The 26,187-nt window shown below is 39.4% G+C and overlaps 2 protein-coding genes across 5 annotated transcripts in view; one reads left to right on the top strand and one right to left on the bottom strand.

Annotated features, from left to right (window-relative positions):
- The window catches only part of LOC139578397 (long-chain-fatty-acid--CoA ligase ACSBG2-like), a 51,782-nt gene extending 46,739 nt beyond the window's left edge, over positions 1-5,043 (bottom strand). The window contains exon 1 of the mRNA XM_071405915.1: positions 4,894-5,043. The gene's annotated coding sequence lies outside the window, so the exon portion shown is untranslated. The remainder of the gene's footprint in view (positions 1-4,893) is intronic.
- A 994-nt stretch (positions 5,044-6,037) lies between these two features.
- The window catches only part of LOC139578396 (DNA-binding protein RFX2-like), a 57,929-nt gene continuing 37,779 nt past the window's right edge, over positions 6,038-26,187 (top strand). For all 4 annotated transcript variants that reach the window (XM_071405913.1, XM_071405912.1, XM_071405910.1 and 1 more), the window contains exon 1: positions 6,038-6,219. The gene's annotated coding sequence lies outside the window, so the exon portion shown is untranslated. The remainder of the gene's footprint in view (positions 6,220-26,187) is intronic.

The following is a 26,187-nucleotide window of genomic DNA, read 5'->3' as shown; positions in this document are numbered from 1 at the left end:
AACAGGCTGATCAATACAAGGGTTGAAAAATTGGTGGCCTTCGGGGAAATTTGAGGCTTTTTAAGCTGACAGCGAGCCATCTTCAACATGGTTGGAAAGTGACAGTAAAGATAAGGCCTCAGGGTCTGATGTTCAAGAGGTGGACATTGAGGATGTCCAGGGAGAAGACATGGAAGCCTGAGAGGAAGATAACCAAAACTTTAGTTTCCAGACTATCATTTTACTGATGCATGTTGAAAAATATTTTTGGGAGATCCGATGGATCATTGTGGATCATTCAATATTCCCTTTCTTTTGTTGTTCAGTGAAATCATCCCATGTGAAGTCAACTCAATTAAAAATTCATAACTACATTAGGGGAAAAAATTATATTGGAAGTATTTAATCATTTGCAATTATGTCTACTTATTATAAGGTCAAATGTTTGTTTCGGTCTCCATATGATATGGTAAATATATCCAATGCAAATTATTATTTTTTTGAAATGGTATTAATATGAATTTGCATATATTCCCATTAATTCCCACAGAAAGTTTCCACCTCTGAATATTCCCCAAAATGTGCAACCCTACAAGCAGGCCACAAAAAGTAATCAAACCAGAGTTAGTTTTACACATGGATGCTAAAATTATGGGTAATGACTCAGGACAATCAATTCTGCTTGGCAGCTCATTCCTGTATTTCTAGTTTGCAGAGACAGGGCCTGATAATACAGAAAATCAAAAAGAGAATGTTTTCCTCCAGAGGATGTCAGTCTATGGTGGAAGAGAAAGTAGTGCAGAAATGTTTTAGTAGACATTTTAAATGTCCTCCTCTGCAGTAAATAGCCTGAATTTGCACCAATGTGGAAGGTCTAGCCAGTTCCGTGGCTTGAGTAGGTTAGAGCCCACTTTGCTTTGAAACTACCATCCCTCACTCACATAACTCAGTCAAAGTAACCAACTCTAACGAAAAATGACAAGCAGCGATGTTTGTAAGTCAATTTGTAAGTTATATCCCGTGGCAACAAGATGAAGTACAAAACAAATCAATGCAGTTTACCTATTCTGTTCCAGACAGGGCTGCCTTGGAGCTGAAACACCGACTCCGGATTGTACTATTAATTTGAGATAAACAAATTTCCTCAACCTAAAATGAATAGTCTTAGCGGGAATCCCCCTCCTAGGGAAGTTCACAATGCAAAAAGGAAACAGGGAAGTACCCCACTTTCAAACTGAATGACCAAGGAAAGTAAAACCAAATTGTTTTGGAACTATTGAACTCAGACTTAAAGCACATCGGATGTGGAAAATGTGGTAGTGACTGTTTGAATAAATTAATTTTGCAGAGGGTTATTGCTAGTGTTTTTACAATAACAGAATTGACTTAAATACCACTGCAAAAAAGGCATAATAAAACGCAATGTTCTTTATTTCACCGATCACATTCTTAAGTAGCATACGGTAATCCCCAGTAACATGTTTGTTTTCAAGAACAAAACAACCGGAGCCTTGAGTCACTCACTGTCGTGCAGCATGTGCCAGGTGATCTAATTACCGTATGATATTCACTACAAAATGTTTTCCAGCTAGATATCTTATAACTATTAAGTTAACTGTCTAAAATGTGCTAAAATTCTCTGCAGTTGTGCATTTGGTTTGCTAATTTAGTAGCTAGTTAGCTATCTAGCTAAGTGGCTAGCTGGCTTCTTCCAAAATCAAGCACTTTCTTGGTAACAGCAGAGAACCCTCTCCTGGATCAAGTGCCTTGCTGGCTAATATTTGTTTTGTGCGTGCAGCAAACTACGTAGCATTTTTGAGTTACTTGTATAGTTTAGGTCAGAAACTGTACTAAATGTTCGCAATGCGCTTGTTCACATACGAGGATTCCTTAGTACTTGTTAGTATTCTGGTAAGTGACGTTTTTAGGGCCTCCTTTACGTTTGAAAAAATAAAATAGTGCTTCTTGTGTGCACTACGGGTAATATCGTATATCCCAGGATGGCACAGGCACAGTATGAAGGTATGAACATCTGGATACCGCCAAACCCTAACCGAAAGTTACAAATTCTAGTACAGAACCATTTTTCATGTTCTAGTATCAAAAAAAGTAACAGTTTCAAAATACCATGCAACACTAGTTAGTAGAGGTCGACCGATTAATCGGAATGGACGATTAATTAGGGCCGATTACAAGTTTTCATAACAATCGGAAATCGGTAATTATGGTTGTTTTTTTTACACCTTTATTTAACTAGGCAAGTCAGTTAAGAACACATTCTTATTTTCAATGACGGCCTAGGAACGGTGGGTTAACTGCCTTGTTCAGGGGCAGAACGACAGATTTTTACCTTGTCAGCTCAGGGATTCAATCTTGCAACCTTACGGTTAACTAGTCCAACGCTCTAAGCACCTGCCTCACGAGGAGCCCGCCTGTTACGCGAATGCAGTAAGAACCCATGGTAAGTTGCTAGCTAGCATTAAACTTATCTTATAAAAATCAATCAATCATAATCACTAGTTATAACTACACATGGTTGATGATATTACTAGTTTATCTAGCGTGTCCTGCGTTGCATATAATCGATGCAGTGCGCATTCGCGAAAAAGGACTGTCGTTGCTCCAACGTGTACCTAACCATAAACATCAATGCCTTTCTGAAAATCAATACACAGAAGTATATATTTTTAAACCTGCATATTTATCTAAAAGAATTCCAGGTTAGCAGGAAATATTAACCAGATGAAATTGTGTCCCTTCTCTTCTCATTGCACACAGAATCAGGGTATATGCAACAGTTTGGGCCGCCTGGCTCATTACGAACTAATTTGCCAGAATTTTACGTAATTATGACATAACATTGAAGGTTGTACAATGTAACAGGAATATTTAGACTGATGGATGTCACCAGTTAGATAAAATACGGAACGGTTCCGTATTTCACTGAAAGAATAAATGTTTTGTTTTCGAGATGATAGTTTCCGGATTCGACCATATTAATGACCTAAGGCTCGTATTTCTGTGTGTTATTATGTTATAATTAAGTCTATGATTTGATAGAGCAGTCTGACTGAGCGATGGTGGGCACCAGCAGGCTCGTAAGCATTCATTCAAACAGCACTTTTGTGCGTTTTGCCAGCAGCTCTGCTGCTTATGAATTCAAGCCTATCAACTCCCGAGATTAGGCTGGTGTATCCGATGTGAAATGGCTAGCTAGGTAGCGGGGTGCGCGCTAATAGCGTTTCAAACGAGATAAAAATGTATGACAATGTAATGAGACGGACACTTTTTACATCATGTAGGTTTCTATGATCAAATAGCCTAACCTAATTGGAGCTCAATAAAATAAATGCGCTGTCATGTTAACAAAACATTGTAAAACACCTTTTTTTGGTGTTTTACAAACGGTAGGCTTACCACAAATGGGACTGCACCTCAGTAAATCCAGAAAATACTTATTTTCAACGTCTGGGAAAATGTATTTTAAAAACAGCTTTTCAACATAATTTTGCTTTACTGGGACTTTTGGTTTTGCGAGGGGCGCCAGCCCTGAAACCTCCACGCAGTTGCGTGCACACATTTAAATGGGTTTTATAGTAAATACATGTAATTTAACCATAAAAATGTATTACCTGTTAATGTGACCCTCCTGTAGGTTCACTCCAATCCCTGTTGTAATTAACCTGATTCAGCTTATAACCAGCTAATTAGTCAGGTGCGCTAGAGTGGGGTTGGAGTGAAAACCTACAGGACAGTAGCTCTCCAGGAACAGGGTTGGAAAGCCCTATACTATATGTAGCCCATGTATCTGATGCGGTCTGACCAAGTATGGCATGCGGTACGACATGCCATACTATTTTTGGTCAGACAGCATCACACATGGCCTACACATACTGAGACAGAGGGGTGCCGTTTCGATCGCTCAGATGCGTTACGTGCGATTGATGATTCTGTCTGTGCTCCTCTCCGTCATGTAAATAAATTACCAATATTTAAATACGGTAGGGCAGGCCCCCTAATGCCCACCTATTACACTGGCTCTGGATATATATATTTTGGTGGTTTTATGAACTGAAAGCAACTAGTTTGCAGTGTTGAGTGAAATACATTTAGTTCCAACTAGAAATGTAACTACATTTTACTGTAGTTTGGTGGTAGTTGACCTAAATTCAAGTCTTGGTAGTGTTTTCAGTAGTTAATGACTTTTTACTTCGGTTAACATCTGATTCCAGAGTGTTCAATTCATGCAATCTATTATATTTCAGACTTAGATATGATCATTTCTCACGAAGTATTTTGGATGTAGTGCACTACTTTCTCAAAGTAACTTCAGTTAAGTAAACTATAGTTTTGTTAAGGGTAGCTTTAATGAAGCTTAACTTCCAGTTTGAAGTAATTGATCTCTTGGTCAACTATACATTTTCAGAGTAGCTTCCCAACACTGAGTTTGACATAGAATGACACGCATCTACTCGCTGTTGGTTAACTGGCCGAACTACCGGCAAAGACGGAATAGAAATTCCTCGAATATCTCTTCTACCGGTAAGTTACCTAGCTGATTAGCTAACGTTAGCAAAGGCTGTCAAGCCAGCCGTCGCGTGCTAACAAAAGTAATGTTACCTAGAACAGTGGCTAATTGTAGCTAAGGTTAACCAAATTAGCTTCAAAGTTTAAATATCCCCGTTTCAATTAAGATTTTCCATTTCAATTAAGAGCATCATCGTGAACAAAAACTATAGCTCTTCTCTATCTGTAACTACCGCCTGGTAAACTAGCCAGCTATAGTAACGTTCGCTACACAATTTCTGAGTCAGCATCACGCGTTCAACACCGCTATCGTTAGTTAACTTGTGTTTTCAAAAATTATTCGCTAGTAAGTCTACGAAAATAATGTTTGATAATGTAAGCCCTTACCGTCAATACAAAACAATCAACCTTTTTCCTGCTGGTAACTTCAGCGTTGCAAACTTTGGCGCTGAAGTTGTTGATTAGGGAATACAGACACGTGAACTTCACTAGCCCTGAGCTTCAAGGGTGCGCGTACTGATTCTTTGTGATGAGAATGTGACGTGGCGGAGTTTAATTTGGTAATGTAACTTGAAACTGAAAGATTTGTATCTGACTTAAAAGATCAACGTGTCGTTTGAAATATAAATCCCAGGTGAAATTAGTGTTGATAGTACAAGTAGCCTAGTGGTGGCAGGTAGCCTAGTGGTTAGAACGTTGGACTAGTAACCGGAAGGTTGCAAGTTCAAATCCCCGAGCTGACAAGGTAAAAAACTGTCCTTCTGCCCCTGAACTAGGCATTGAAAGTAATAGTTTGTTCTAAACTGGCTTGCCTAGTAAAATAAAAAAGTAGCAATGACTAGAAGAGAGGAGCATATAGAGAGCAATGTCCTATTTAGACTAGAGTTAGATTTATATTTATTGCTGATAACAGCATTATTGTTGATTCTTTTTTTGTGTTGACCTTTAAGCAATAAATGCTTTTTTCTTCAGAATTCATTGACATCATTCGCTCATCCATATACTTATATTTACATATATATGTACATTCACCCCTTTATATGTACATATTCTCATTCAGAAGATTTGTGTGTATTAGGTAGTTGTTGGGGAATTGTTAGATTACTTGTTAGATATTACTGCACTGTTGGAACTAGAAGCACAAACATTTCGCTACACTCGCATCAACATCTGCTAACCATGTGTATGTGACCAATACATTTGTATTTTATTTGACATCAACAGCTGCACATTAACTTTCTTGTGATATACACTTCTACTCTCTAGCTCTGGCATTACCCAATGAATTAATTACCATAGATGTTTTATAAATTATGTGAATTGTTGCAAGAAACAAATGGCACAAATCTGCAGATTGCTGGATCCTTCACACATATATCTCAAATTCGTGACCAAATGTAAATGTTTGTGGCCTTACCAGAGATTAATAAGGTCAGAGCGCCCTCTAGTGGTCAATTGCATTAGTGGGCGGAGTCAACGCAGAATTCCCGCCCTTATTTTCTTTTCTTTTTTTTGCCACTGACGTATGAAGGAGAGGGTAGCAACAGTTGCCTCGAGACTCCCGCACGCCATAGTGACTGTAGCCGTGGAGACAGTTACTTACCAACGGGTGCAACACTCAGCAACAGCAGCAGCAGAAGCAACTGGAACTCAACGAGCAAGTGAGAGAGGGGAAAGAGAGCACAGCCAGGGCAGAACTTATACAAGGCAAAGGTGAATATATCTTTACGGAGTTGAGACGATACCTTTATTCTAATTTGGGATAATGATACTGTGGTATTGAATGCACACCAATCTCTCTTTCATACCCTAGTAGATAACGTTACTTTCCCTTCGTCACATCCACCCCACGAATCTTCTGTCAAGCAGCTACCTAACGTTAACTAGCCAGTTAGCTAAGCTAACGTCGTTTACTCCATTCAACGCGATTGCTTGTCTGCCATTTCTATAAGTTTACCCGCAAGTGAACTATCGTATTGCTAACTATTTAGCTAAGTTAGTTCCATATTTGTACACATTTTTCCATTTTTATACACGGGTTTAAACCTTGTGCCAGGTTGTGTGCAGAATGTAATTATCGGTTTATTCTGCTATCATATGCCTGCTCTGAAGCTGCCAAGCTAGTTAGCTACAAGTTGTACAGTAGCTAGCTAACGTTAGCTAAAAGAGCTCATAACATTAACATTTTGTAGAATTTTACTTTGTGGATGTGACTGACAACTTGCTGAAATGTTGCCTAACTCAATTTAGCTAAGTTAGCTCGATTATTCATGGTACACGCCAATTCATTCACCTACTGTACCAACTGTTTATCGCACAGCCAACCGAGTTAACCAACATTAGCTAGCTGCCAGCTGGGTCAGGTAACATAAGCATTAGTCTACCTTAAATAGCTAAGCCTAGCTATTCCAAAATTGAGCGGACAATTATGATGTTTTACCAAAACCCATCTCTAATATCTGATTACTAACTTTGATATACGTTATTAATATTAACTCATGAAGAGACCCATAATAGTGCTGTTAAATTTCGACGTGTTAGCTGAATTAAATAATCAGTCGTTACTCGTTCAACTTTTTAAACATGGAACAGTGGCGCGAGCTCATCTCCAATAGCTCACTAACAGTGAGTAGTCGTTATTTGCTAGCTATGTTTATTACCTATCCTGTTACACAACAACAAACGGAAAGCTTGCCAGCTTACTGGTTACATCAAATTCAGGGTGCCTGGGTACCACTGTTGTGTCGATCTCGTTTTGGGAAAGGGGTGCATTGATGGAACAGTTTATTTGGCATGCTTTTTTTGTTTTAGTAGGAGGCTGTGTAAAAGCTGATTGGACAGCTGTAAGTAGGCTAAGCCAAGGCAAATAGTAATTCTGCTATAACACGTTAATAACCAATAGTAATGCAATTACCGAATCATATTCTTAGCTAACTACACATATTTCCCTATTTTCTACACCTACGATTACCAAAAAGATGTAACAGCTAGGTGGTGCTATGATAGTTATTCCTCCTCAGTGGTTCTTTTCTAAATAGTGGCTAATTATTTTGAGTAGTTTAATATAGTTATCCCATGTGAAATTTGAGATGTTATCACACCTTTGAAACAAATATACTTATTATTTGTTATACCATTCAGCTGAATGTGGAACCCTAAACTGTGCCCCAGATCAAAAAATCTCAAAGAATCAGATGGACATCAGGAGACATTGACTTTAACAGCTTGACTCCGCTTGTCTGACCTCAGTCCAATTTTCTAGGAACAGTTCATCACCATTCACCAAGGTGATGTTACACTTGTTCAACAGAGCCAGGGCAGTTGATGAGTTCTATCCAAGATAGTGACATTTTGGGGCTGCAGGTCACCTAGTGGTTAGAGCGTTGGGCCAGTAACCGAAGGGTTGCTGGATTGAATCCCCAAGCGGACATGGTAAAAATCTGTCTTTCTGCCTCTGAACAAGGCAGTTAACTCACTGTTCCCCGGTAGGTTGTCATTGTAAATAAGAATTTGTTCTTAGCTGACTTGCCTAGTTAAATAAAAAAAATATTGTCCAGGTGTCAGTTCTCATTAGGTGTGCTATATAATTATCTTTAGAGCCGAGTGCCCATACCAGTGAAAACCATGAGGATAATAGGCACGGAAGTGGTTAATGCAATGACTACAGTGAAGCCCTTCTCTCTACTCTGATATTGCATTAATTTCTTGTCTAATAATTTGTCTGCACTGACAATTTATATGCAGTTTGGTTGGGGTGCCTTTTCAAAAAAAAAATTTGTTGGGTCTCTAGTCCCCACTGAGTTCTTCCTGATCTAATGACAGCTGTCAGACACTCCTTTGTGAGACCTGTTTGCTGTAGTGGCAACAGTTCTTAATAATCTTTGTCGCATCAAAATGCACTCTTTTAATTAACAATTTTAATTAAAATATCTGTTTTCTGGTAATGGAATACACCATCACAGGTGCACTTCCACATAGGATGCCTCTTCCCAGGCAGAGAACTGAATGATTCATGTTGAGATGTATTATTGATGAAGCCCAATACCTGTTTCCTTTCATCTGAAATGGGGAGTATATTTTGTGTATTTTCATTATCCAGCCTGTATATTTATGAGAGTTAGGTTGATGGTGGCTTTTTGAGTGCCATCTGTTAATGGGTCTTTTGTTGAAGGTTGTTAGCCTGCTACTCCACCAAATAGGCCTATAGGGACTGTGCTCATAAAGTTTCCTTCAAAATGAAGTTTCTTGCAGTCTAATCCTTATTTTACTAATACACCCTGATCTTGAGTAAGGATAAAATCAATGCTTAAGGGATTACTGCACTTGTTTTGACAAAGTAGCCTACTTCTGAAAGAATCTAGCTTTGATTGGTCTACAAAGAAATAATGTCCCTGAACCTCCATGCAGCCAGAATCTGATCATGCTGCTGTTATGTTTACATGGCAACTTGATATATAAATACACCCAAAGTCATGGAAAGAGAGTGGATGGGGTGGGCCAGGGGGTAACGTGTTATTCTTTTAAAAGTCAGTGTTTTTAATCAGGTTATTTTCATCTCCCTGGATGTGGCGGGCGTACATAGTTTTGGCTTGCAGAGGCAGGTCAAGTGGAAAAGGTGCTCAATAGAGGAGAGTAATACGGAATGGAAAGAAGCTGGTACTGACTAGTTAAACCCATTCTGAGGTTTTGTACTGATTGTGTTTTGGGAAGTGGGTCTTTCTTGTGCTCCATTGAAAATGATATGTTTCCTCTTGAGTTGCCTTCTTAATCAACAAACATCAAAACCCTTTTTAAGGCATGCTCAAGCAACAACAAAAAACGTTTGGATCAGTTGAAAGAATACATGCTGTTTGAGTTTAGTGGGTAACTTTAAACATATATTTTCTTTTGGTCTGCCAGTGGCTTCATTATTGACACAGCCTGCAGCCTGTGATTGTGGTCATGCTTCGGTGCCTCCCAGCGATGAATGCCACTGTGACCTGTGATTCACCACTGCCGCCTGTGGTCCAGGTTTAGTCCTGTCTGTACTCTTCCTATGGACCCCTGTCCTAAGTATCCACTTTGGCGTTGCTTTTGTGATTGTTTTAGCAGTGTCCACAGTAACCCTATACCATATTGAGGTTTTAAGGGACTCGTCCCTGGTACAATGCAGCTCTCAAATGGACAGCTGCAATGGTCCCTGTGGGTGGGGGGGGGGGGGGGGGGGGGGGGGGTCAAATGTCCACTGTGTGTATGTGTTCATGCTGTATTTAGCTAATCTGGATGAGGTCCAGCCCTGAGGAGAGGCGCTCAGTCTAATACCCGGCCAATCGCTGCCTGTTATTGAGAGTCTGCACAAACTCAGACCACTTCATAGAAGCAATTCTGCATGTCGCAAATTAACAACATTAACATAAGAACATAATTTTTTCAAAGAATTGTAATCACGACAGAGTAGGCTAATCTCGATTGCAGGCAATGGTTCACTGCTGGAGCATTTGCCAGATCTCAATCAATGTGTGGTGCTTATGGCCCATTTTTTGGACACGAGTTATCAGCCATTAAATTATTTTTGTAACTTTTGATTCGCATCCTATTTTAAAAGCCAATAGTTGGCGCAGTAGCAGCAGTGTGCCTAATTTATGTAGATGTCATCACTGTTGTTTTTACAGTTATGGTGTTAAGATCCAAGAGCAGTTAAAATTTGAATTCGTCCTTGCTGTGCTTACTGAGCCATCTGGTCTCTGTACATTTCATTATCCGACATTAACTCTGTTTTTAATGAGATTTGCCAAACCTCCAGTCAGAAATGTCATGAATTCACTGAACAGAGCAGAGGCACACAGAAGATGAATACCTTTGGGGAGTTGTTAATGTGTACATGGGAAGTAATAGTGTGGCGGTTTTCTACATAAGAAAGGGGCAGTTTTTCCTCTGTTATTACAGTTAACTCCGTTAACTCAGCCACCACTTGGAAATTCTTTAATCTCAAGTGTCCATGTGCAGTAAATCTGTTTTGTCTTGCAGACAGTGTTAAGTTGTCGACACAGGTAGTGCAGTTTGGAAATCACAAAGTAGGCTTTTGTCTCCAAGCTACTGAGAAAGTCTCACCAGGTACAAAAAAAAGTTGCCCATGATTGGCTCTCAGTAGCAACAGGTTAAAACTTGTTGTGGAATGAAATGTTTTTCAGTTGTTTTCACTCTCACGTCATCAGGGGCATTCTTTACATTCCACCTGGTTTGTATCATAGCTACACAACTGCCACAAACAGCAGACGGGGTTTTGACATTTGCATCACAATGATGCCCCCCCCCCCTCAACTTTTTTCCAGCAAGGGACAGTTGACCTCCCCCAACCCTCTCCACATTCTCTCTCTAGTTCTTTTCTTTTGTGGAATTTTCCTTGGGCAAAATATTTATTTTATGTCGACGTTTTCATTTCTCATTTAAAAAAAGCAACAAGTATGTATGCATTACTGTACATCGCGTTTAGTAAATGCGTTTGATAATTGGCATATATTATATATTATAACAAGTATAACCATGAACTTGCTTTAAAATAGTAACTGTCCATTGAGAAGAGATTTGCTTAGATTTGTGAGCAGGCTACTTACTGTTTCTTTGAGGTCTGTGTTTGTCTGCAGGGCTGCACTTCAGAAGCCATTCAATAAGATGATTTGACAAGGAACCGGGGCAGAGGAGGCTCGCAGGTGTAAGGCTTCCTGGGTTTAGTGCTGAAAGTGGGCTGTGGTGGTCATGAAATTTTGTCAGACGGTGATTGTCAAGCAAATAACTTCCGGTGTCACGGTAATTGACTGTTAATTAACATAAACACATTTAGCATCTCCTGGCTTCCACCTATAGCCTACAAGCCACAGATGGAACATCTACATTTAAAAAAGTCCAATATATCCATTTAATATAACCTACACCATCACAATAAATTATTTATTTTATACACGTCTAAAGAAACATGATATGAATAAAATGTTGTCTATTTCAGAAGAACAGAATAGCATACTCTGAGTTGTCCTTATGTTAGGCCCTGATCTGGCTATGCCAAATGGCTGTGGGCTACACTAGTTCATTTAGCTTAGAATTGCATGGCATTATTTTATAGTATGAAGAATACAATTGAACAAAGCTGAATAAAATAGAAAGGATATTTTCCCCAAATTATTTGAGGGAGTGCGCACATGCGGCTATTCTGTGTTGAACGGTTAACAAAGAAACAGGTCCTCCTATTTGCTTAATTTAGAGTTATTTATGCAACTTTAGTTGTGATACAAACGCTAGGCTATATGTTTAGACTTTTAATACATTCTAAGGCTGCATGATGCCACTAATGATTATTAGAAAAAATTAGCATGAAAGGCATGAGCTCTGCTTTGTTTTTTTTGCATGGGCTGCACAATCTCTCTCTGCATCAGTCTCTCATTCACATTTTGACAAGCACTTGATAATGCCCCGAATTTCCCGGCAGCATCCCCTTTGTGTGGCCGTAATGCCCCCTAAAAAATCCATGCCTTTTGCAACCAGTGGCCGTTGTGCCCTTGGGCTGAATATAATAATTATAATTCTCTTCTCCCGGCTGCATGTTCTGAAGCACCTCTCACTCACATGGCTCTCTCAGATAGCTCAATTCTTATTAGCCAATGCCCGTCACGTGATCGGGTCCTTCTCACAGGCTACAGGGGAAGACGGACACATTGGGGACGCAACTGCGCACGTCCTTATCGAATTCTTAGGCGCCTATTGAAGATGTTGGAAGAACTGTCCACATTTACTTTTTGTCAGCCAACAAGATGAGTAGGCCTAACGAACAGCAAAGCACTAGCCTATGTCATTCTACTATCCCCCATAGTACAAAGGTTTACCCATTCTGTGCGAGATAAATATTCCAAACATAGTCTGGAACAGTTGTGGGATGCGATAGATCCCAAATTAATACAACCACTCGCATCAAAAAAACTTTTAAAAGCAATGAGGCTGACGCAACAGATCAGAACGTTTATCTTAAAATGTTGATAAACTATTAGGCTATTTCTTCACATTATAAGCGCAGCAGTGCACACACGGCTGTAGAAAATGTTCCAAAATGCAAATGTTCCAAAATGCAATCAATTAGTGGGAAAACACCATTCTCAAAAGTGACCGAAAATGCGTTTATGCATGTGATGCTTTTATTACAAAGGAGCATTTTTTTATGGTGAAAAGGATCTTCCCCAAATTTGGAACTCATGCTAGTATGTATGCCAGTTAGGCTCTACACCTGTTGTAAAGCGGATTAATGTGCTTCATTTTAAGAAGTTAGTTTGCCACTTTAGTAGTGATACAAAACATATAGGCCTATGGGCTAGGCTACATGAGGTGTACTGCACACAAGCTGGGCATCATTCACAAGTGATAACATGTAATTCACAAATGATAGGCTAATATTGTCACCCATCAGACTAATCTTGATTTAATCTTGTCTTTAAATATACTAAATAATAGATGTGTGAAATTTGTTTGAATTTAGAATGGACCATTATCATGCACCTGTCTCGAAACGGGGATGGGAAAAAAATATAATCTATTGTCATCTATGCACTTAAATAGCAAATGGAGGACTCTTTTCCCATGGTTAATTTTCATGCCAGCCAGGTAGGCTATACTCCTGTTGTAAAGAGAACCAATATGTTTAATATTGGGAAATTTGAGAAATGGATATAGTAGGCCTAGAACAATAGAAAGCTGATGGGACCCTCCTCTTTTTAATAAAGGCCATCAACTTTGTTTCTCACGCAATTGCATAGCCTATAGAAATGTTGCGCAACATGAGCCCATGGGCTCTCATGAAGTGTTTGATTAGATTTTCGATTACATTTGCAATGATGTCAGAGTGATTACAGGGACAATAGAGTGCTGAGTACCAGGCAGTTAGCAAGTTTGGTAGGTTACTAATAACCATCAGCAGCAACAGTTAGGAGAAGCCTAATTACCGTGACTAAACGGTCATGACCCGTGACTGCCGGTGTGGCGGTAATACGGTCAACGTAACAGCCCTAGCTGAAAGCACACCTCAAATTGTCCACCAGACACATTGTATCATTTTTCTTCCTCAAATCAACATGAACCCATGAATCACAATACGTTGATAAGCCATCCAAAAAGTTCCTTTACCCTCTCTGACACAACAGCCAGTAAGACTACGTTAACTATTTGAAATGTTTTATTTATTAAGAAATTGACATTGACTGATGTCAGATACAACCACACAATCATGTTTTCATGGAGATGTAGTAACCAACACCCATCTTTAATATCTTCTTACTACTAATACGTTCTTAATATCAACTCAGAAAAAGACACATCATATTGCTGTTAGATCTTGGCGTGTTAGCTGAATTAATAGATTATCTTGAACCTTGCTACCACTTAGCAGTCACAGAGATGGTGACCTTGTGATGTTGTATTGTAATGATAAAACAGACTGGTTGAGTCCTGTCTGTCAGATAGCAGAAGTGGTCAGCATACTATCCATTGCATGATAAACCATTTATACGTTTTAATGGGGAAACGATTTACTGGGTGACTCATTGGTTTGTTTAATGTATTGCTTGTGAAATCGTATGATCAATTGCTGTGTGTCATGTCTGCATGGAGTGAATCCCCTGTCAAGGAAATGCAGATTCCTCTTGTGAGATAAAACCTGCTACTTTGGTTCAGAGGCCAGGATGATAGCTGGAGCACTACCTCTGCCATCTACTGAGGTCATCTCTCCGGTATCTCTCTGTCTGGAAAAAATTATTCACCCCTGCACAAGAGCAACTGAAAAGAGATCTGAAATACGCTTTGTCTGTTTGACTGCTCTCAGCCTTTCTTCTACAGGCAGTTACCGCTTGCACACTTTAGTCTTTGAAAGTGAAAAGATAATATGCACATCTCGACCGGGAGCTAATGTGGGTTTATATTTAGATATGCCTGGGATGTGATTATGAAAAGTCATAGTCCATGGCTTACTGTGATAGCAAACTTGCAAAGCAGCAGAGACACTGAATTTCTCTGAGCCTGATGTTCATTATGAGTTATCCATAAACCCTTGAATTAAATATTTTCTCAAATTACAGCTGCAAGATTAATCAACCTATGGATATGGGCTTGGATTTCAGGACCAGGTTAACACGTTAGTTAGTCCAGAGCATGATTTTGGATGCTAAAGCAGTTCCTCCTACAGTTTAGGGAAAGTCTGGACCAGGGTTTCCGTTAGCCAGTATATGCTTGCTTGCCCCCCCCCCCCCCCCCTAAGGAAATAATAATTGAAAAGCCGCTAAAATTGTTGCCGACCAAATTGTTTGGGCGGAAAAAATCCATTGCAAAATAATGCTTTTAATTCACTGATGGAGGTATCAGTCAATGTGCTCTGACTTCAAAGGCAAATATACTTTATATGCTAATAAATCCTCAAGCTGCTTGGAAATTAGTGTCAGGTGAGTGTGTCTCTACTTTTACTCACGCAAAAGTTCCTCATAAGGGACTTCAGCTAAGTACCCCGACTGGACAAAATTGGCGAAGATTGTGTTGATTATCCCCGATCCCAGTTTGCCCGTCGAGAGGGGTTCTTTCTCCAAAACAGGTTAAACACAGCCTCAAGATCACGCCTTCTTGAGGACACAGTAACAAGATGCGATTTGCAAGCTGCTCCATGGAGTTGGACAGTTTTAACTTCCTAACAGCAGCAGCTGACAAGGTCTAGTAAATTAGAGGCAAATTATTGTGTTAGTCAGTCCCGGGTTCTAGCAGTTCTGCTGCCACCCCAGGCAAGATCAACGTATGCCGCCCCTGTGTCATATATAGTATAAAGATTTGGAATAGATTGATAGACCAGAGTAGAGTAATGATGTGTATCATACGCAATTGGTGCATTTCAGTTGAGCTTGTTCAGTAGCACTTGGAAACGAAATATTGTTGGCAACTATTCACAACAGCAAGTTACAATGTTGCAATCACTAGGCAGCCAACTGCCTATAGTAGGAAGCAGAGTTGTTATCAATAAGCCACGTATATCACACACATGGTCTAAAATTAACACCCCCCCCGCCTGCCAAATGCGGGTAGATTTTGGCATTGGCAGGTAAGATGTTGTCTATTTCACCAGCCACATTGGCGGGTGGTCAGGGTTCCACATTGCGAACATTTCACTTGCATTTGTGAATAAAAATAGTCACGTATGATCACATTTATAGTAAAACAAATACTGCAGTAGCTGTTTTCAAAGTATTTCCACCGGTTTGTTTCATAGCTGCTAAATTTCATCGCACAAAGTCAAAGCACAAAGTCAAAGAACTACGAATCCTATATAGCCTATTCCACCTCGCGATGCAACACTGCCTGGCTGGGGGCTGTGCGCACGTGAAGTGCTGAGAGGCCATGTCTAGACTTGACAGTTCATGGAGCTTTTGTATTCTGATAATGGAGTTCTGATCATAGAATTCCAAACATGTCACGCGTCTACATTTACATTTAAATGTGTCCACCATGTCCATATTGTGTCCGTTCGCACGCTATATTCAAATGCCAGTTGGCATTCTAGAAATGGTGGAATATGATGACACAACAGCTGATGGCAGTAGCTAACTTATGTAGCTAAGTAGCCAGCTATCCAGCAAGCAACGCTAAAGGGATTGCAAAGACTTAGCATAACTCTAGCCAAACCGAAAAATAATCTAAATATTGGCTTGCTGGCTAGCATTTATGAGGCCAGCAAACACGTTCCCCACACGCTAGGAACATATTTCCTCCTATTATTTGATTCCATCTGTGTTATTTCATAGTTTTGATGTCTTGACTATTATTCTACAATGTAAAAAATAAAGAAAAACCCTTGAATGAGTAGGTGTATCCAAACTTTTGACTAGTACTGTAAGTGTCAAGTGTAGACACGACCAGTGAATCATTCATTTTTAGAAGCGCTGCACACAGGCATAAAAGTTGGTTTAATTTACTTAAAACGAAAGACTACTGAAGTGAGACTGTCCTTGTGTTTTTACACAAGGTTGTTTTTCTATGTTTGAGTTTCAACTGCTAGGGAAGAGAAGACAACTTCTACTAGGCAGACTCAATCTCACAGCCACAAACATGAATCGAATCGTGCTACCACAGCAACCTCCCACCCTTAATAACTTCTTATGGCTGGGATCCCGTCAACGGGATCGATATGACAACAGCGAGTGAAAGTGCAGGGCGCCAAATTCAAAACAACAGAAATCTCATAATTCTAATTCCTCAGACATACAAGTATTTTACACCATTTTAAAGATACATTTGTTGTTAATCCCCCCCACAGTGTCCGATTTCAAAAAGGCTATACGACTAAAGCACACCATCTGATTATGTTAGGTCAGTACCTAGTCACAGAAAAACACAGCCAAAGAGAGGAGTCACAAAAATCAGAAATAGAGATTAAATTAATCACTAACCTTTGATGATCTTCATCAGATGACACTCATAGGACTTCATGTTACACAATACATGTATGTTTTGTTCGATAAAGTTCATATTTATATCCAAAAATCTTAGTTTACATTGGCGCGTTATGTTCAGTAATGTTTTGCCTCCAAAACATCTGGTGATTTTGCAGCGAGCCAGATAAATTTACAGAAATACTCATAATAAACATTGATAAAAGATACAAGTATTATACATGGAACTTTAGATAAACCTCTCCTTAATGCAACCGCTGTGTCAGATTAAAAAAAAAAATTACGGAAAAAGCACACCATGCTATAATCTGAGTTCAGAGCCCAAACAAGCCATAAAGGTATCCGCCATGTTGTGGAGTCAACAGATGTCAGAATAGCATTATAAATATTCACTTATCTTTGATGATCTTCATCAGAATGCCCTCCCAGGAATCCCAGTTCCACAATAAATGTTTGATTTGTTCCATAAAGTCCATAATTTATGTCCAAATACATCCTTTCTGTTCGCACGTTTAGTACACAATCCAAACTCACGACGCGCGGGCAAGTCCATGCGAAAGTTCAGACGAAAAGTCATATTACAGTTCGTAGAAACATGTCAAACGAAGTATAGAATCAATCTTTAGGATGTTTTTAATATAAATCTTCAATAATGTTCCAACCGGAGAATTCCTTTGTCTGTAGAAATGCGATGGAACGCAGGTCTAACTCTCACGTGAACGTGCATGGTCAGCTCATGGCACTCTGCCAGACCCATGACTCAAAGGGCCCTCATTCCCCCCTCCTTCACAGTAGAAGCATCAAACAAGGTTCTAAAGACTGTTGACATCTAGTGGAAGCCTTAGGAAGTGCAATATGACCAATATCCCACTGTATATTCGATAGGCGATGAGTTGAAAAACTACAAACCTCAGATTTCCCACTTCCTGGTAGAATTTTTTTGGCCTGCCATATGAGTTCTGTTATACTCACAGACATCATTCAAACACTTTTAGTAACTTCAGAGTGTTTTCTATCCAAATCTATTAATAATATGCATATATTAGCAACTGGACCTGAGTAGCAGGCAGTTTACTCTGGGCACCTTATTCATCCAAGCTACTCAACACTGCCCCCAGCCATAATAAGTTAAAGGGGAAGGTGCACATTTGTCTCATCTGTGATATTAGGCCACCCAAAATGAAATCCCAAAAATATTTTGGCTGATAAAAAAATCTGAGTGGCTGGTAGATTTTTAAAATCTATTTTCTACTAAGCTATCATATGGAATTGTTTAAAGATGGTTATATCATGGACCATTTAAGCTATTCCATTTTTTATTTTAGGACCCCTTTAGGTATAGAATTATATATAGAAAATATTATTTGGTAAAATATAGAATTTGCCCCTTTACTACTATAGAAACACATTGAATAACACATTAATAAATGGCAAGAAAGAAAGTAAAACATATATAATAAGGTTTTAAAGTGTCTCTTATATCTAGCAGATATAAGCAAGCTCAGCAAATATTTTTGGACACATTTAACCCCTTATTTTTGTTGGCACAAAACTACCTCCATACTTCCATTAATTTGTATGGGTTACCTTCCGATGAGTCCCGTGACACTTGTGGGGGTCTTAGAGCACACCATCGTGCTCGTGAGTCTCGCCTTTCCATAGAGTGGTCATAATAGTTAGTAGGCCAAACCATTCGGACGCTACAGACATTTTTGAGAAGACCGATTTTCGGGATGTCTCCTGGTCTGACAAACTAAAATGCAAATTAATTACTTAAAAATCATACAATGTGATTTTCGGGATTTTTAGATTAGATTCCGTCTCTCACAGTTGAAGTGTTCCTATGATAAAAAATTACAGACCTCTACATGCTTTGTAAGTAGGAAAACCTGCAAAATCGGCAGTGTATCAAATACTTGTTCTCCCCACTGTAGATGTCTGGTACATTTCTCAAATATCCGTTAAATTAAAATCTTGCCGGTCACGTTGACTAGTGCCAAAACGGAAACCTTGGTTTGGACTAAAGCTAAGCCCAATGAGCCTTAACCCACTTCATGTTCTTAGTCATCGATTGTTTTGGTTAAATGTGATCCGTCTATGACAATACCATGCAACAGGTCATGTTTTTCTTAGGATTATCAAAGGGAAAGCTGCTCAGCTAGTGTAGTAAGAAATTCGAGAAAGATTTCTAACAGAAAGCACACGTAATGCAGAGAACATTTTGCATGACAGAGTAGCTTAAGGAGTTTCCTTTGCCACGGGCTTTGCATCTTGCTGTGTATAATTATTTTAACATGCCGTTCCGACCTCCTCTGCTTTGACAGTCAGATGGTATGGATTTTCTGGAATGCTTGAAAAGACGTGTCTACAGTGCACACGTCACCCATTCCTAGTAGAGTCAAACTGTGTAGGTCTAGACAATGTCTTGATATTTTGTAAAATATTCAACATTGTCAAACTCTATAATATAGGCAACATGGGGAGCTACAAAGCAGTTTATTTGTTTTAATGTTTGCATTATAAGTTAATTATTATAGGAATGCCTTAGGCTGTGGTTTCATTTGTCCGTTCTGATAATAGCACCAAGTCCATGGTGCCATGCAAGGATTTTATAGGAAATTCTAAATTATTAGAATCAGAATTTCTTGCGCACATTGACTTGGTAAATATACATTGAGCATCACTTAGTGATGTTTCAATTTGCTTTTGTCTAGGCTGTATCGCCACCTTCAGATGTGATCAATGTGAAACATAAAACCGTCTCCATGCTAGCTGCCACGTTGGAACAGTTTAGTTGCATTTCACAAACAGTTTTTCTATCTCTATGGGCAACAAGGTGGCATGACAACAAAGACTGATGTTCCCTCCTCCACTCTGTCATCACCCCGCCGGAAAAACAGGAGACAAATGATCATTAAAGAGAGCGACAACCACATGCAACAGATTACCTTCAGGACACTTAATTCATCCCTGCCCATCTGCTTTGTTTTCCAGGAGGTTGACTGCTCCTCACAACTGTACTTTCTTATTCTCTAACACAGTGTTATTCATCTTAGGAGTGGATGTAGAATGGGGATGGGAGGTGGTGGAGGAAATCTGCAAAGGGTTATAGAGGTGGGGGGTGAGGGAGGTGTATGGGTTAACACAGTCTCCTTGGCAACCGTTTGATAATCCTCCGGCTGTCAGGCCTGCGCTCCACATGGTAACGGATGGCATCTCTGTGTCGACGGGCTGTGACCAGAGGTGGAAACGGGGAGAGAGTGGATCCAGGATCAGTGGCTGGTTTAGCGGCCCCTTGAATGGCACCTCTCATCTAATAGCTGGCCACGTCCCCTCCTCTCCCTCCAGCATCGCCATCTGCAGATCCCAAGAGCTGCTTTGATTGGATTAGCCATGAATTCATGAGACAGGCTTGAAGAACAGCCTCTGTCGTGGAAATCTCTTATCATATCTTAATTAGCTTTTTGTGAGTGCATGCGCCTGTGTGCTATCGTTATGTTTTTTTTATAGAATCAAAAAGAAGCCAACCTGAGTTTCTTACAATGGGGATGGCTATTAGATTGGTTACCCAATATAGATTACATTGATTTAACTATTTTCAGAGTAGAAAGTCTTATGGAAAGCATGTTGCTTCTCTTTTGAAGTACATTTATCTGTTATATAACTGAAGGAATAGGCTAGGAATTGGACGTGGGGGCAGGATATGGTGAACAAAGAAGTGGTGCACACATGTCCCCCATAGACAGGAGTTTAATGACAAGTGTCCATGCTTTATTGCCTGGTTGTTTCAACTTCCGATGTGCAGTAAAATCCCCTTGAGTCGGACTAGTCTGTGGCAGTGCTCTCCTCAAAGTGCTCATGTCTCCTTCCTGCTGCATGGATTATACATGTTGGAAAAGTAATCTGTGCTTGATTTTCAAAGTAATTGTTGTTTTTGGAATGGGGAGGTGTAAGCCAAGCTTCGAGGATTGGCTGTTCCCTTTCTGATGATTTAAACATTCCTCCTTCATTTGACCACTGAGTGCATAAAAGAGAGAGAACAGTTGAAACCAGCATGGCGTTTTTACATTTTGTTATATAATATTTCTTCTCCATGGCACAGGAATGAGTCTGCCCTCTGTCTCCACCCCGGTGTCTGAAATGAATAGCTTACGTATTTATTGTTGTAAGTTTCTGCTTAGTGTGATATAGAGGGATCAGTTGGGGGGGATGGCATTGTTTGGTTTGGGAAGTATTCTGTTGGTTGCATAGCAACAGGCCCCTGGAAACGGGAGTGGACGGTGTTGCCACTAGCAACCGTTGTTGCTCTGCAAACAATGTGGGCCAGTGCAAACAAGAGCCAAGACTGTGGGCTCCTGTTTTTAATTGAACATCTGTATGTGTTTTTCTCTGATTGAGCGCTGTTTAAGTTAGATTTGTCAGTGACAGATGTTTAAATCTTGTTCAGATTTTCATACCAAATAGCAGGTATAAGTTTATAGTACTGCACGCTTACCTTTAAGAGGTCTACCAAATTAACATTGAAATGTGTGTTATAGAGCTGTCATTCTCATTGAAAGCAAGTCTAAGAAGCGGTAGATCTGTTCTATGTGCACTATTTTTATGCTTCCCGCTCTTAAGTTTAGTTTTTGTGTTTTTTACTTTCGGTTTTGTACACCAGCTGAAAATACAATATTTTTGGTTTAGATAGTACAATGATTCTATACACTAATTGTTTGTTTTGTCACATAAACTGAAATTAAGGAAACAATTTGAATTTTAGCAACCAGAAAATGGCGGAGTAGGGCATCTTTAACAGAGGCAAATTGGTCCGCTCACACAATTGTCTAAATTTCTAATTTGTGAGTTGCTTGAGTGAAGACAGGATAATTTTTTCGAGGTTTGTGTGTGAAGTTGTCTCAGGGTTGTGAGGAGAAAGTCTCTGTTAAAAAGTGCAGCCCATTCACAATTGGGTTCTGCAGTGGCTTGCCGGGGCTCCCGCAGTGTTTCTGCAGCTCATAGCAGTTGGTGGGGAATTTGTGTGGCTTTTAACCTTCACGGGGGGGCTCAACTCAATGTGGCTGGGGGAGAAAGCCATCTAACCAGCCTGCCTGCCTGCACTCCCTCCCTCCTCCAGTCCAACGCATGGCGCACTTCCAAAGCACCCACTTAATTGAGCTTTAAGCATGAAAACTTAAAAGCATGAAAACTTAAAAGTGCATAATAACCACGCTAAGGAAAGAAGTCCAAAGATAACTGCAGGGATTGTTATCAGTATATTTATAACTCAACTGACACCCCATGGACAAATTCCTTCCTTTTGAAACATCTGGCCGCTGGAGCTTTAAATAAATAAATAAAAATTTTTAAAGATGCAGTCCGGGATCTTAAACACTTAAAAATTCTTAACATATCATACACATTTTGCAATTTAAAAATAAAATGTAATACTTTTTTTTGTAGGATGTAGCATATCATACAGAATGGATGACTTTGTATACAATTGTGCACAATTTTTCGGGGACCTGTTTTGGCTCGTGTGCACTACTTTTAAAACAAATGGCTGAATTTATACAAAAGCTCTGGACCATCACTTTAACTTCTTTCAGAAAATGCTAAATGAGTACTGCGATTATTTGCTGTTGTATTACAAGTTTGCCACAAGGAATAATGCAAGGAATAGACAAATAATGGAGGATTGTCTGTCTATATTCTACTCTGGACCCTTACAGACTGGTGCTAATTTTGCCTCCTGTCTGACAAATACATATGAGAGGGACTAGAGGTGGCTGAAAGTGACAGAGGCTGTTTGTGACTGTTTCAAGAGGTTACACAGAGAAGGACTGGACTTGGCAGTCTCCTCAAACAGCTTTATATTGTGTGAGTTCCTATGTGATTAATGCTTAGACAACGATTGGCAAATGCCAGCCTAAAGTAATGGAAGAATTTCAACATTATCGACACCACTTGGCTATAAGGCTATTTATTACTTATCTAGACAGGAGTGTCTTTGGAATCCTCCTGTGTGGAAAATGTCAGTGGCACACCAGCTCTGTGGTAATCCATGCCAGGGTTTCTGATAGGAAAATGTGGTGCCGGACATTTGACCGGCACCGTTTTAATTTACCGGACATTTGAGAAATTTACCGGACCCATATGCATTGGGTGCATAACCTGATTAGGGCGTCCACCCACGGTGCTCAGAATGACAGAAATCACATTTAGATTATGGTAATTCACATTAACAGAACATGCAAGTTGAGGATGCAACAACGATTACCCAATTCTGACGGACACTTTGAAGATGTTAGAATAACTGTCCGCATTTACTTTTCCTCTGCTAACAAGACGAGTAAGGAACAGCAAAATCACTAGCCTGTGTCAATCTACTATCACCCATAGTAGAAAGTCTAGCAATTCTATTGGTCAGCCTGTTGAGAAAGAAATAGCTTATCCCATGCAGACTCTGAGACAGTTGTGGGACGATAGATCCCAAATTCATACAACAAGTAGGCCTAGGCTACATTATTATTATTATTTTTCAAAGCAATGTGTCTAATGCAACAGACCAGAACGTTTAGCTTAAAATGTTGAACTATTATTTCTTTACATTATAAGTGCGCAGCAATACGCACAAGGCAGTAGGCTACGTGTGAATGTTCGTTCTATAATGCAATTGGCAGGAAATCACTGTTGTCAAAAGCATATGACAGATATGAAAATATCCATTAGAAATGTAGAAGGAGGGGAGATCTAATATGCAACAACTAGCTTGGGTTGCTAATATGGTTAGTATTGTGCCTTTGGCTATTGGGCAATGAAATAAAGTTTTTATGTAAAATAATTGCTTCCACGGATATGGTCGGATTTTGGCTAAGCTATTTTGAAGACATGTTAGACATGCCTCGTAATATGTAGTAAAATGTTCAGGTTTCAAACAATTAAGTATATGTTTTCAAAATGCATACTCTTCCAGCTCATTGCAAAGTGGTGTGTGATGTGCTGATGAAATGAAGCCTGCCTTCCGTTGCCTATGCATTTGCTGTTTGAGATGCTGTAGCAGTGAAGACATCAAAACTATGAAATAACACATATGGAATCATGTAGTAACCAAAAAAGTGTTATAACAAATCAAAATATATTTTAGATTCTTCAAAGTAGCCATCCTTTGCCTTGATGACAGCTTTGCACACTCTTGGCATTCTCTCAACCAGCTTCATGAGGAATGCTTTTCCAGCAGTCTTGAAAGAGTTCCCACATATACCGAGCTCTTGTTGGCTGCTTTTCCTTCACTCTGCAGGTGTGTTTTGGGTCATTGTCCTGTTGAAAAACAAATGATAGTCCCACTAAGCGCAAACCAGATGGGATGGTGTATCGCTGCAGAATGCTGTGGTAGCCATGCTGGTTATGTGTGCCTTGAATTCTAAATAAATCACTGACTGTGTCACCAGCAAAGCATCCCCACACCATCACACTTCCTCCATGCTTCACAGTGGGAACCACAAATGCGGAGATCATCCGTTCACCTACTCTGCATCTCACAAAGACACTGCGGTTGGAACCAAAAGTCAAAAATTTGGACTCATCAGACCAAAGAACAGATTTCCACCGGTCTAATGTCCATTGCTCGTGTTTTTTGCTGTGCAAAGCTGTCATCAAGGCAAAGGATGGCTACTTTGAAGAATCTCAAATATAAAATATATTTTGACTTGTTTAACACTTTTTTGGTTACTACATAATTCCATATGTGTTATTTCATTGTTTTGATGTCTTCACTATTATTCTACAATGTAGAATATAGTAAAAATAAAGAAAAACCCTTTCAAGAGTAGGTGTGTCCAAACTTTTGACTGGTACTGTACATAGGCTAAAAAACATTAATTCGCAATGGGATTTTTTGTTCTTCTCCCGGACAATTGGCCTGCACCATTTTTATTTATCGGCTTTTCTATAAAAAATAAATAATATATAATATAAAATAATGTATCAGACAAAAGCCGGCTTTTACCGGCTAATGGAAATCCTGGTTCTTGTCCATTGTTGTGAAAAATAGTACTTCACAATCATGTTTCACAATTTCCTTTAATAAGCCTAGGTATGGTGTTGCTCACAACTAATTGTCCTCATGCCCTAATGTTAATCTTTTATTATTTGTCATCTGTCTTTAATTTAGTGTGTAGCTCTGAAGATATTTGACACCAGAATCTAAGCAATCACAATGCATTTTACATTAATTCACTCACTAACTCTACTCTGTGTCAAAACAGATTTTCAAAAATACTGAAATTTAAAGTGCTGGGGGTGTTTGAGCAGAGCTGAACAGCACCTGTTGCCCACCCACTAGCTTGACTCTAATGATTAATGACTGTCTAATCAAACAGTATTAAAAGCAGCCTGTTAATGGACACTAAGCTATTTGTGCTTCAGGCAGTGTAGTACTGATCTAACAGGCAGCAAGCAAGCAGTGTTACTGTTTACATATCTGCTTTGATTATGGTAGATGTGATAAAGCTTTGTGTATTATTATCCTGTGTAATGATGTGGCTTTTATAGCAGTAATTGTGTGTATATATAGGGAGTGGTTATCAGTCTGTAAATTATTTCCTTGTTGAGCCCGTGTCTGAAATCTGCAGTTGAAACAACAATAACAACGGGTCACCCTGACACTGTTTTGGTAAAAAGTTGAGCAATGGGGCTAGATAAATCTATCATCGTCTGCACATCTATCACTCCAGTGTTAGTGCTAAATTGTAATTATTTTGCCTCTATGGCCTATTTATTGCCTTACCTCCCTACTCTTCCACATTTGCACACACTACATAGATTTTTGTATTGTGTTATTGACTGTACGTTTGTTTATGTGTAACTCTGTTATTTTTGTCACACTGCTTTGCTTTATCTTGGCCAGGTCGCAGTTGTAAATGAGAACTTGTTCTCAACTAGCCTACCTGGTGGAATAAAGGTGAAATAAAAAATAAATAATGTAACCACTCTCAAATTCATAGGCAGGGCTATGGATGCAAGGAGTGCTCACCCATGAGATCCAAATGATAGTTTTAACCACGTTTTAAAGCTATACAGTATTTGTTTACATTTACACTGTTTACAAACAATGGAATTCTGATGGAGTACGACAGATGAACTAAGCTCATGAGGCATTTATACATTTTATTATTCAAGAATCAATAGGTATATATCATTAATTTAAAAGTCCACAAATGGATGTAGTAATCGCATATTGCCCCTTTACAGCTGCTCC

This window comes from Salvelinus alpinus, chromosome 6, assembly GCF_045679555.1.
Source record: "Salvelinus alpinus chromosome 6, SLU_Salpinus.1, whole genome shotgun sequence".
Classification (NCBI taxonomy): Eukaryota; Metazoa; Chordata; class Actinopteri; order Salmoniformes; family Salmonidae; genus Salvelinus; species Salvelinus alpinus.
Note: the sequence above shows the minus strand (reverse complement) of the source record. Positions and strands in the feature narration are given on the sequence as shown.